The sequence below is a fragment of the Acinonyx jubatus genome, chromosome E4, assembly GCF_027475565.1.
Source record: "Acinonyx jubatus isolate Ajub_Pintada_27869175 chromosome E4, VMU_Ajub_asm_v1.0, whole genome shotgun sequence".
In the NCBI taxonomy this organism is placed as follows: Eukaryota; Metazoa; Chordata; class Mammalia; order Carnivora; family Felidae; genus Acinonyx; species Acinonyx jubatus.
Window position 1 is genome coordinate 33,168,815 of NC_069395.1, and position 11,226 is coordinate 33,180,040.

The following is an 11,226-nucleotide window of genomic DNA, read 5'->3' on the forward strand; positions in this document are numbered from 1 at the left end:
AATGAACTTTTGTTTAAAATAACCCTCCCCAGTTTCCTCCTGAAACCTAATAAAAGCTGACCTTCCCTTTGTCTCTTTCAACTGGCCTGTGGTTCACCATAGTTTGCTTGTCCTGAATTGCAATTTCTCTCCTATTCCTAAATAAACTCATTGGGCTGGTAAAATAACCTGCCATTTTGTTTTTAAGGTTGACAAAACATTTTATGCCACTTAGTGCGTGGGCTAGAGCGGTATTTCCGGGTGTGCCATGTGCCGTCTCCAGAACCAAAGATGCCCATCAGGTATGTGCTTCCTTCATTGTGGCAGGAAGTGCAAGCTGTAATATCTTGTCTTTTACTTGGGATGAGATTTTCTGGCAGGACCCTGATCGTTGCACAATATTATTGCTGTGACAGTCCCCAGATCTTCATAAGCTTATGTCCCATTCTCTGAGGCATCTGTGTCTTACCAACGCCTCCAACATGCTGGCCACTTCCTGCTCACATGGCCTGATTAGCACAATATCATCAATAAATAATGGATCGATGTGATATGCTTCAGGATGCCCAGATGGTCCAGATCCCTTTAGACTATGTTATGACAGAGGACAGGGGAGTTAACACAGCCTGGGGACAAAATTGTAAATATGCGTGCTATTTACCCATGTAAATGCGGATGGTCTCTCTTGTTCTGCAAAGGGAGTAGCAAAGGACGCATTCACCACCTCAAGGCTCCATACTATGGGCCTGAGGCCATGTCAATTCTGTTGTGAGAGATAAATAGACACTGAGGCTGGAATTGGGGCCAAAATTTGATTGGGTGTGCAGTAGATTATAGTCACCCTTCAGGGTCCACTAGGTTTCTGCAGAGGCCAGCTATTGAACTGAGTAAGACACCATGGGAAGCTTTAAATCTTTCTTTCTTTTTTTTTTTTTAACGTGTATTTATTTTTGAGACAGAGAGAGACAGAGCATGAACGGGGAAGGGTCAGAGAAAGGGAGACACAGAATCTGAAACAGGCTCCAGGCTCTGAGCTGTCAGCACAGAGCCCGACGCGGGGCTCGAACTCACGGACCGCGAGATCATGACCTGAGCCGAAGTCGGCCGCTTAACCGACTGAGCCACCCAGGCGCCCCACGGAAGCTTTAAATCTTTAAGTGTGGTATTAATATCAACACCTGCCCCCATGTGCTATCGTCTTGTATTTATCATCTTGGCAGGGAGTGGGACGATTTCAGAGCCTTCTGCTTGACCTTCCCCATTATGACAGTTCTTTCTGCATAAGCTGAAGATCCAGTTGATGAGGGAACATAAGACGAAGCTAACAACAACCGCCCCCCCCCCCCACCTCCAGGTGGGATACTGCCTGTCCAAGAACAAAGGAAAGGACGGAAAACAGACAGTCAACTATTGGAGGTCACAGTCCTGCAGGAAGTAAGTCTCCATCAGTATAGAAATATCTTAGTAAATTACAAGAAAAAGGTAATCTTATCCATAGCCTAATCTCTAGGAACTCCCTACTGTCTTAATGTTCATGCTTTAGTAGAGGGAAAAACAACCTTAGCTTGGCAATAGCTAGGCCTCCAGGAATCTGTGAGTCCCCTTTAGCATTTGAAAATCCCTTTAAGCAACTTCCTCTTGACTTTACCTCCCCCAAACACATCTTCAAGAATTTTTTCTTGGTCGTCAGCTCCGAACCCCACCACCACCCCAAAACGTCATCACAGGGATCCAAGTAACAAGCATGCCAACCCCAATTATCCATTCAGGGGCTGGAGAAATTACCACTTGGCCAGGACCTAACTTACTTACTTACTTGCTTTATTACCTATATAGTCCTCCACACCTTTGAGAGTCCCTTTTCCCTGGTATACATTCCCCAAATAAATGACTGCGGGTTTCTTTGGAAAGGACTGATGCAATCATTACTGACCATGATTGCTATGATGTTGCAGGGTTTTGTCTCCGGGGAATCTGGCTGAGTCTGAGTCTGAAAACTGGCTCAGGTCCAGAAAATGGGCGAGAGATCATGACATGCTCTTTGGGCCACCGCCTTTAGTCTCCTTGTCATCCATCCTTCACTTCTTCTAATCGTACAAGCTGAGAAACAGCTTTGTTGGCTGAGTGTCTATTTTGCCTCAAAGAACACGGTGTTCTTTTAATCATCCCCATCACTCTCTGTGGGTCAGGCCCCTGTGGCTGCCACTCCAACCCTATATTCATCATAATAACTGCATCCATCCGGCCTTTTTGGTTCTGGACCCACCATCACTGTTGGTATCACCAAGCTGAATTTCCTGCCTACTTCTCCTGTCTTCATCCCTGGCTTCTAGAAAGCTCTTGATTGAGCTTTTTGGTGATGCTGGCGTTCTTCTCACTAGCTCATTGCTTTTAGATTTGTGAGTGATGTATTGCCCAGGGCTTCCCAAGGAACAGGATCATCTGTCACGGTAGACAGCCTACAGAATCAGCCTTACAGTGTATCCACTCTAGCATACTGGCTTTTCTGAGCCTCTTCATTTCTTCTTCCACCACCTACTAAGGCAGTTCTGGCATTTCAGCTTTATCTAGCTTGGGGCATCACTTTTTCCATCCTGCTAGCAGCCATTTGAACAGCATAGTCATATACCTCCCGGAGGCCCTGCCAGGCGTTAAACCTTGTATCTCTGGATTTGCTCCCAAATCAATATAATCTTCCCTATCCTATCTTGTGTTTCAGCCCTTGCGATCCAGCATTTTCAAAATCCGGTACCATATGAACTCCTCTGACTCTTGCTCGTACCTGCTGACCAGGACTTGTGGCTTCTTTGCGGTCTATTCCCTTTCTAAGGGTCTAACATGGAGTCACTGTTGAAGTGTGCTCAGCCCCACTTCAACAATCCAACACTTAATATCTAACGATCATAGTTTCAGGTTCTCCCAGGAATTCAACCTTTAATCAGTCAATCTAGAATTACCTGGTCGGCACTCATGAAGTAACCTGCCTGATAGACCCCTGCCTTCCCCCAAGGAAAGGTGGCCTTGCCTGACACAGTGCACTCTTTGCTAGAATAACTTCATTGCCCTGCCTCTTGCTTGTAAAGTCTTCCATTTTGCATAGCTCCTCAGAGCGCCTTTCTCTCTGCTAGGATGGTATGCTGCCTGGTTCATGGATCATTCAAAAAAGCCAATTAGATCTTTCAATTTACTCAGTTGCATTTTGTTTTTCAATGCCCTTCTTCCATTACCAGGTCCAGAACATCCCGGCTGGGTTATGTTGTGACTTAACCCTAGCCATAAGGCTAGTGACTGGGAGAGGGGATGGTGGAGAGAGTCTTTGAAATGTCTTCAACCAAGATGGAGTGGGAGTAGAGACAAGAGTGCTGGCTCTTAATAAGGAGGTGGGGGGAAGGGCTAACTCTTCAGACTCTGGGGGTTTAGAAGAATCTGGGAGCTATACATTTGGGGGAATCATCCACCCAGATGTCCCATCCCAAGTTCCGGGAGCCCCATCTCCTCCAAAAATGTCTCCATTCTCCTTGGATTTAAGCCTCTTTAATGTGCATGAAATAGAAAGGTCAAGTTTAGCTTTCCTTTACAGAGAGATTGTTATGGGACCTGCCCAACCTGCCTGAAATCCTAAGGACCTGATCACAAAGGGGCTCTCAAGGGCGACTTATACTGAAACAAGCAGATGCATTTAGCCTCCAGGCTTATTACAGTGGGGTAAGCTCCATAATGATGAGGGATCTCATTCCTATTTAAATTCTGAATAAAGCCTGTTTGTTCACACTATCACCTTTTAAGCCCTACAGTGAAAAAAAAACTTAATTTGAGAAGGCAAATTATCTTCAGAGATCACTAACCCTAATCTTTCATTCATGTGGGTTTTTTTTAAAAAATGACTTCTCCACAAAGATACCTAAAGAGATGAAGCCTCATTTCGCATTTCAAAAGGGACGATAGAATCCCCGACATTCCTGTGGTTATCTCCTTCTTAACTGTTCAACTTATGCAGCTGAGGTTTACCTTGAAGGAGAGAAGGAAATAGCATCCTGTAGCCCACCTACTTTAGCATGGGAGCTTTTCTCTCTGAGAGCCAGACCCATCTGGATCCCCCCCTTCCTCTTTGGAGCACCCAAAGAGTGCTTACTGAGCACCCAGTGACTATCCGGCACAATGCTGGGTACATTAGGCAGAAGGTGGTAAGGCACAGACACAAGATACTGTCCTCAAGGAATGTACTATCTAATTATGGACAGAACGTGAAAGCTCAAATATCAATACAAACATACATTCCAAAAATAATTCTCTCAGAAAAGTGGGGGAGTTAGGAAAGGATCTCATAGAATCATAAATTACCATAGAACTATGAAGTGTAAGGGAAAGTGACCTAACTCAAATCTCTACCTGATGCACAACATCTTCAAAGACATTTTTAAAAAGGAGGCATACCACCTCAGTTTGATTTCCTCCGGTGACAGGTTGCTCACACAAAGCCAATTCCATTTTCAAACACTTCAAATTGTTAGGAAATTCTAGCTGAGAAAAATCTAATTACTTGTAACACCTACCTACTGGTATTGCTTGTACATTCTAGAAGGAAAAATATAGGATTCAATCAACTCCTTTTCTCATTAGCCTTTGAATTAGCCCACTAAAGTCTTCTGTTTGCTCATCTAGATAGTCCCCATTCCTTTGGGTCAAAATCGTACCATATTACTGATGCGAACATTGACCCTTTATTGAATGTCTGTGTCTGCCGGCCCCCTTGCCTGCCATGATCGCCTTTAAGCATTACAATGGCTCCTCAACTCAGTATTACTACTTCCACTGTATAAATAAGAACCTTGGAGCCTCAAGGAAGTGCAAACCCTCCCCTCCTAAGTCTCTCCCTTCCAGGTGAATTGGTTTGTCAGAATATCTTGTAAAGCAGTTGTTGTTATGCAGTGAACTCATAAGAAAAAAAATGAAAGCATTTTAGGAAATTGTGACAATTACCAAAGATGATAAGGTTGTGATGGCGGTGATGAGTAGCCCAGGTCAGGCTGATGTCCAGGGGTACAGGGGTAGGTGGGCAGAGGGAGGCACGAAAAGAGACAGATTACTTTAATGAGTCCCCAAGTATTTATCAATAATAAATACATCAGACACAATGCTAGGTGTTGAAATGGAAGGTGAACCGAACAGGTATGTGCCTCTCTTCAGGGAGCTTCCAGTCCAGTGCAGGAGAAGGACATTAACCTGATCAGCATCAAAACAAGGACAGGATTATAAACGTTGATAACTATTCAGAAGGAAAAGAACAGGGCTCTGTGAAAGTGGTCCAGGACAGGTCTGGATAGTGTGCCAGCTGGTTGGTTGGCTGCTCTGCTGGGTGAGAAGCCCATCTCCTTGTTCAGAGTGATAGGTTTCAGGTTCAAGTTCAGTCACCTGCTGGTCCCTGCTCCTGCCAACTGGACTGAGTGAGAACCCAAGCTGGAGTGCCTGTGGTGCCCGTCATGAAGTGCCCTCTGGTGTTGAGGAAAGGAAGGGAATGCCTGCAAGAAAGAGAGTTGGGTAAAGAAGGGAGGATGTTAAGTGGGGACTTGTTTTGAAAGTGGGTGGCCCAGTCCTTTACCTGGGCCAAGGAGAAGCCCCCAGGGATCTGTGCTGACAGCTTGGAGAAAAGGTTAAAGGGAGCACCCCCTTGGTATTCAGAGTGCATACCTGCATGCCAGCCAGTAACACAGATAATGAGCCAGAACTGTTCCACTGCTCTGTGTGTTTTACTCATTTACTCTTCACAAAAGCCATATGAGAAGATACCGGTAGGACCCTATTTCACAGGTCTGGAAATGAAGCACAGAGGCTAACTCGACTAAGGTCACATGGCTTATAAGTGGCATAGAACAGAATCCACAGTCCATGTTATTATCCAAGGGGCCCCAGCGGATCTCTTGATCCCAATGGAGGTTCTGGATGTTTCAAATGTGCTTGGCTGAGCTGCTCTTTGCAACATTTGCCTGAGGGCTGATAAAGCAGCCCAAACATTATTTCTCACTCAAGTGACATTCAATGCGGGTTGACAGGGAGCTCTCCCCCCCAGGACAACCCCCTCTCAGGAACCGAATTCCCTCCATCTTGCAACACTGCCCTCTTAGCACTTGGTCTTCCACGTTTGCTGAGTCAGGGAAGTAAGGGATGGACAAAGCATACTGGCCTTTAATTTTGTCATCCCAAGAGTGCCACACCACATGTACTTGGCTTGACCTACTCGTGTGGCCTCCGCCTAACTGCAAAGGAGATTGAGGAAAATGTAGAGATGTAGACAATCGGCAGAGCACTGTCCCTGCCATGACGTGGGACTGATCCTTCTCTTGGACCAGCCTGTTCTCAGCTTTCATGCTCTGCTTCTGCCTCAGGAGTTAGGGGCTTCCTTCTACGTCATGGTTCCACTGGCAGCAGGGAGAGAGGGGGAAAGTTGGGAAGGCAGTTACTCCACAGCCCAGGGAGAAGTTGCCCCCCATTTAAGAAAGGGGAGGAAAAAATAATTTTTTATTTTTCGCATGTATGGGGGGGGGTGGGCAGTGAACCAGAAGAGCCATAGAAACTTGAGCCCCTGAAAATTCAGTCTGGAAACCTCTCCACCCAGGAATGTGTTGTCCACTCTCCTTAAGGAATATGGCCCCCAGGACTTCTTCCTTATGGTATTCACGCCTTCCCCTCGAGTGCGGGGTGAGATGTGACTTATTTTAACCCATAGAACACAGCAAAGTGATGAGAAGTCACTTCTGTGATGAAGATGCATAAGATTGTACCACCCACCTTGCAAGGAGACTCTCCCTTGCTGGCTCTGCTGAGCCCGGCGGCCATGTTGGGAGCTGCTCTGTGGAGAAGGCCATGTGGCAGGGAACAGAGGGCAGCCTTTGGCCTACAGCCAGCAAGAAAACTGAGGCTCTCAGTCCAGCAACCCACAAGGACCTGAATCCTGCCAATAATCATGTGAAGTCGAAAGCGGATGCCTCCCCAGTTGAGCTCTCAGTAAGACCAACACCTTGACTGCAGCCTTGCAGAGAACTCAGACAAGCCACGCTGGGACTCTGAGCTCAAAGAAACCATGAGATAATAAATTTGTGTCGTTTCGGGCTACTGAGCGTATGGCAGTATTGCTATGCAGCCATAGATACTACTTTGGGATCAGCAAAAGCGTGAGAGGGGAGAGCATCAGTTTCCTAGGGCTCCTGTTAATAAAGCACCACAGACTGGGTGGCTAGAAACAACAGAAATATATTCTCTCACAGTTCTGGAGTCTAGAAGTCCAAGATCAAGGTGTTGGTGGGCCATGATCCCTCCAAGCCTCTAAGAGAGAAGTCTCCCTTACCTTTCCCAGCTTCTGGTATTCCCAGGAATTCCTTGACCCGTGGCAGCCCGTCTCCAATCTATACCCCTTCCCTTTTTCGCCAGCCCTGTTGGACGGAAGGCCCATCCTACTTATATGGCTTCATCTTAACGAATTGCATCTTTAATGTACCCTATTTTCAAATAAGGCCGTTCTGAATTACTGGGAGTTAGGGCTTCAACCTATCTTTTTTGCAGACAAAATTCAACCCAATAACAGGAAGCAAAAAGAAAAGGGTTGACAATCAGTGTATCATCTGGAAAACAAACATCTTCATGAGCCTATTGAATATATCAAAGGGTCTACACCTTTAGCACAAGGACTAGTGGCTTTCTAGATGAGGATCTCAGAAACTGCTGGGGGAGAGGACCTTCCCCTGGGTATCACACAGGAAGTGCTTGAACCAAGGTCTAATTCCACCTGCTGGAAGCATCCCAGCCCTGAGGACAGCTTCTCCCATGGCTGCCAGGCACAGTTGCACGGCCTGCCTCGTGGCAAGGGATGGACAAGATGACCACCTTACAAACCCTTGCATTACAAGGGGCTCCCATTCCATGGTCTGGTGTTGTATCTCTAGCCTGTCCTGGGTTGAGGCAAGGGCCACTTTCTCTGCCGCAGATACGAGAACTGCCCACAAGCTACCGTACTTTTTCAACCATGGGACGATGCTGCCACCTCGTGGCCGAAGGACTCTATGTCTAGGGTGGCCAGGTAAATTATTGCTCACACGAGGACACTTTTGAAAGTGAAAGTTATTGTGTTGGGACAGCGGTGTAAATGGGGACTGTCCCAGGCAAACCGGGACATATGGAATGTGAAAGAAGAAGGGGACATGCGGGGCTCTCTAGAAGCAGAAAGAAAAGAGATCTCCTTCTATGTTGCCTATGGACACAACGTGCCCCAAACACATTTAAAGTTCTGTCCTAAGTTTAAAGGTTATATTTTAAATCAGTAAAGAAACAAAAGCCCAGAAAGGGCCTCCTGTCTGTGTGTGTGTGTGTGTGTGTGTGTGTGGTGACCATAGTTTCAAAACGTCTGTATTACTCAGAAATATAAAAGTAAAATTTCTGTTTTACAATTGCATTCTGTTCTGGATGCCAACTTGTATTGAGAGCAGGGACGAGGTGACACTGGCAGCATGCTGTAACCTGATGACTAATGGTAACTTAACCTGTCTCATTTTCAGACCTGTGGGTAAAGCAGTCAAGTCAAAGCTCAGACTCCTAACAGCTTGGAAGGATCATCCCTTCCCGGGATGCGTTCTGGGTGCAGTGAGATTGCTCCGATATCTCCTGGGCCCCAACAGCTTCTGCTAAGACAGCCTTATCCTGCCTGATGGTGAAGGCACGACTGGCCTGATCTGGACCATGGGCATCAGAGTGACATCTGCCACCCACACCCTGGCCCTTGCCATTGCCTCTGGTGATACGAGGCCCACACTCGAGTTTCCTCATTTAGAGCCCAGGTCTCTTCTGGTCTGTCAGCCCTCCCATTCTTCACGAGCGCCAGAAAACTGGAGGCTGGGTTCTCTCCGATAAGCTGTGGGTGGGGGGAGGGCCTTGGCACCTGACCCAGGCATTGCGATGGACCCCGTCTTGGATCACATCAGGCTGGCATCTCATCGGCAAACCCTTTCTCTGCCAGGCCTGTAGTTTCCCCAAGCTCTACCCAGCTTGTCCCGAATACCAGCCCCGGAAATTCTCAGATTCTCCAAATCTATCCGGCTGTTTTATCTACCCACCTCCTGCCAGCCACCCCCTTTGTCAATGTTCCCTTCTGGGGGAGGAAGGGAGTCAAGCATTTCGGGTGACCCTTCACCCTCTCTCTTTCCTCTCACACCCAGCTCCTGCTCCCAGCACCAGGGGGACCTTTTCCCTTCCCATGTGGTGGGAACTTCACTCTCATTATATTCCTTCTTCCTCTCTGATCAGTGATCTATTCTGTGATTAGCTCTCTAAGCTCAGGCTACCTGAAACTTTCCCAGCTTCTTTTTTTTTTTTTTTAACTTTCTCAACATAGCCTGGAGAACCAAACAGTAGCTCCTCCGTGCCTGATGGTTCTTCTCTCCCCTTGAAGCTGTGGGTGCCATTAATTCAACGGGATGGGAGCCAAAGTCTAACCAGAGTCTAGGCAGCCACCAGGTATAGTATCTCCAAAAATACTGTCCTAGTCCAGTGAGAATTTTGCATTTGATAAGTGTCTTCAAATAATAAGTATAGGAAGAATCGTCTTAGCTAGCAATTTGGAAAATAGATTGTTCCAATTCAACTTGTTGACATTAATTCTAGACGCATCAATTAATTGAACAGCTGGAGAAAAATCAAATCATTTGTTTAAACTAACGGAAAATAGAAACGGGCATTTGTCTATCTCTTAAGGAGTAATTTTCTAAGCTTTAAAATCATGGAAGAAATAAAATAGGAAAAAAGAAATAAAAATACTTTAAAAAATCTGTCCCACCCCCCAACAGCAATTTACATAAATAACCAGGAGAACGAGATTTGGAAAACATTTCTAGAACAGGGAAGAATCAAGGGATATTACATATGGAATATAAAAGAAACCGTTATTGCTTCATCGTAACGTAAACTGGTACCTTTAGAAAGGAATTTGTCAGGGGTCAGGGAGCCTGGTGGCTCAGTCGGTTAAGCGATCAAGTGTCCAACTTCAGCTCAGGGCACCATCTTGCGGTCTGTGAGTTCAAGCCTCACGTTGGGCTCTGTGCTGACAGCTCAGAGCCTGGAGCCTGCTTTGGATTCTGGGTGTGTGTCTCTCTCTGCCCCTCTCCTGCTCTCTCTCAAAAATAAATTGAAAGAAAGAAAGAAAGAAGAAAGGAAGGAAGGAAGGAAGGAAGGAAGGAAGGAAGGAAGGAAGGAAGAAACTTGTCAATACTATATAACTCAGGAATCTCACTCTTTGGAATTTATCCTAAGGAAATAATTCAAAAGAAGACTCAAGTTCAACTACACACTTTTTATAATCCCATTCATGTTGCACTGGGATGATCACGTTTCTCATTTGACTCTCCCCACAAACACTAAGGACACTGTGCTCCTCTCAGCTCTGCCTGCCAGAGTCTGGCACCTCTGTAGGTGGCAAATAAATGCTGCAGAGTAACTATTTTGTTGTGTTTTTACTATATTAAAAATGGAAACAATCTTAATTTTCAATAATAGGGAGATGACAAAATAAAATACGGCTTAGTCACTTGATAAGGATACAATCAATGAATTTAATAACTATTAAGTGTTACATGACATGGAAAAAAAAACCTTACATCTTTGTAGCAAGTACAGACCTTGGACCACATACTCAGTTGTGCCAAAAATGTAACTTTTCTTAACTTTCTATAGTAAGACTTACTTTCTTCTTCAAGCCCCCATTATGTGAAGTGTTATGGTCCCGGTTGGCTCCATCCTGGGGACTCTCAGGCAATTCTGTCCCCGTGTGACCCCTGATCCCAACTGTGTGCCTTCCCCTGGAGTCTGTCATTGTCTGCGCTCACCCCCACCCCCCCACCCCCCAGGATGTTTGCTGACTTCTCTCTCGTTTGGTCATTGATCCATGCGGGAGCTGGGCTGTCCTGTGTTCCCTAGTCCGGACGTTTCTCAGGACAGCCTCTGTTTTAGCCACACCAGTCCATTTCATCTGCGGGGAGTTCTGACAGGTTGTGTTGGGTGGTCACATCCGACCCGGGTCATATGGCCGTTGTCGCAATCACTAGGCGCTAAGTGGAAGGACCACGGCCACACTTGCCTTCTCCAGGCTCTTTTCAGGAAGGTGGTGCACATCTCATCCATCAGTTCCGGGGGGCGGGGGGAGGGGCCAAGTCACAGTCTTCCTTCTTATTCTCTGCAGCCTTGCTCTTAGCCCGGAGGACATTGTCA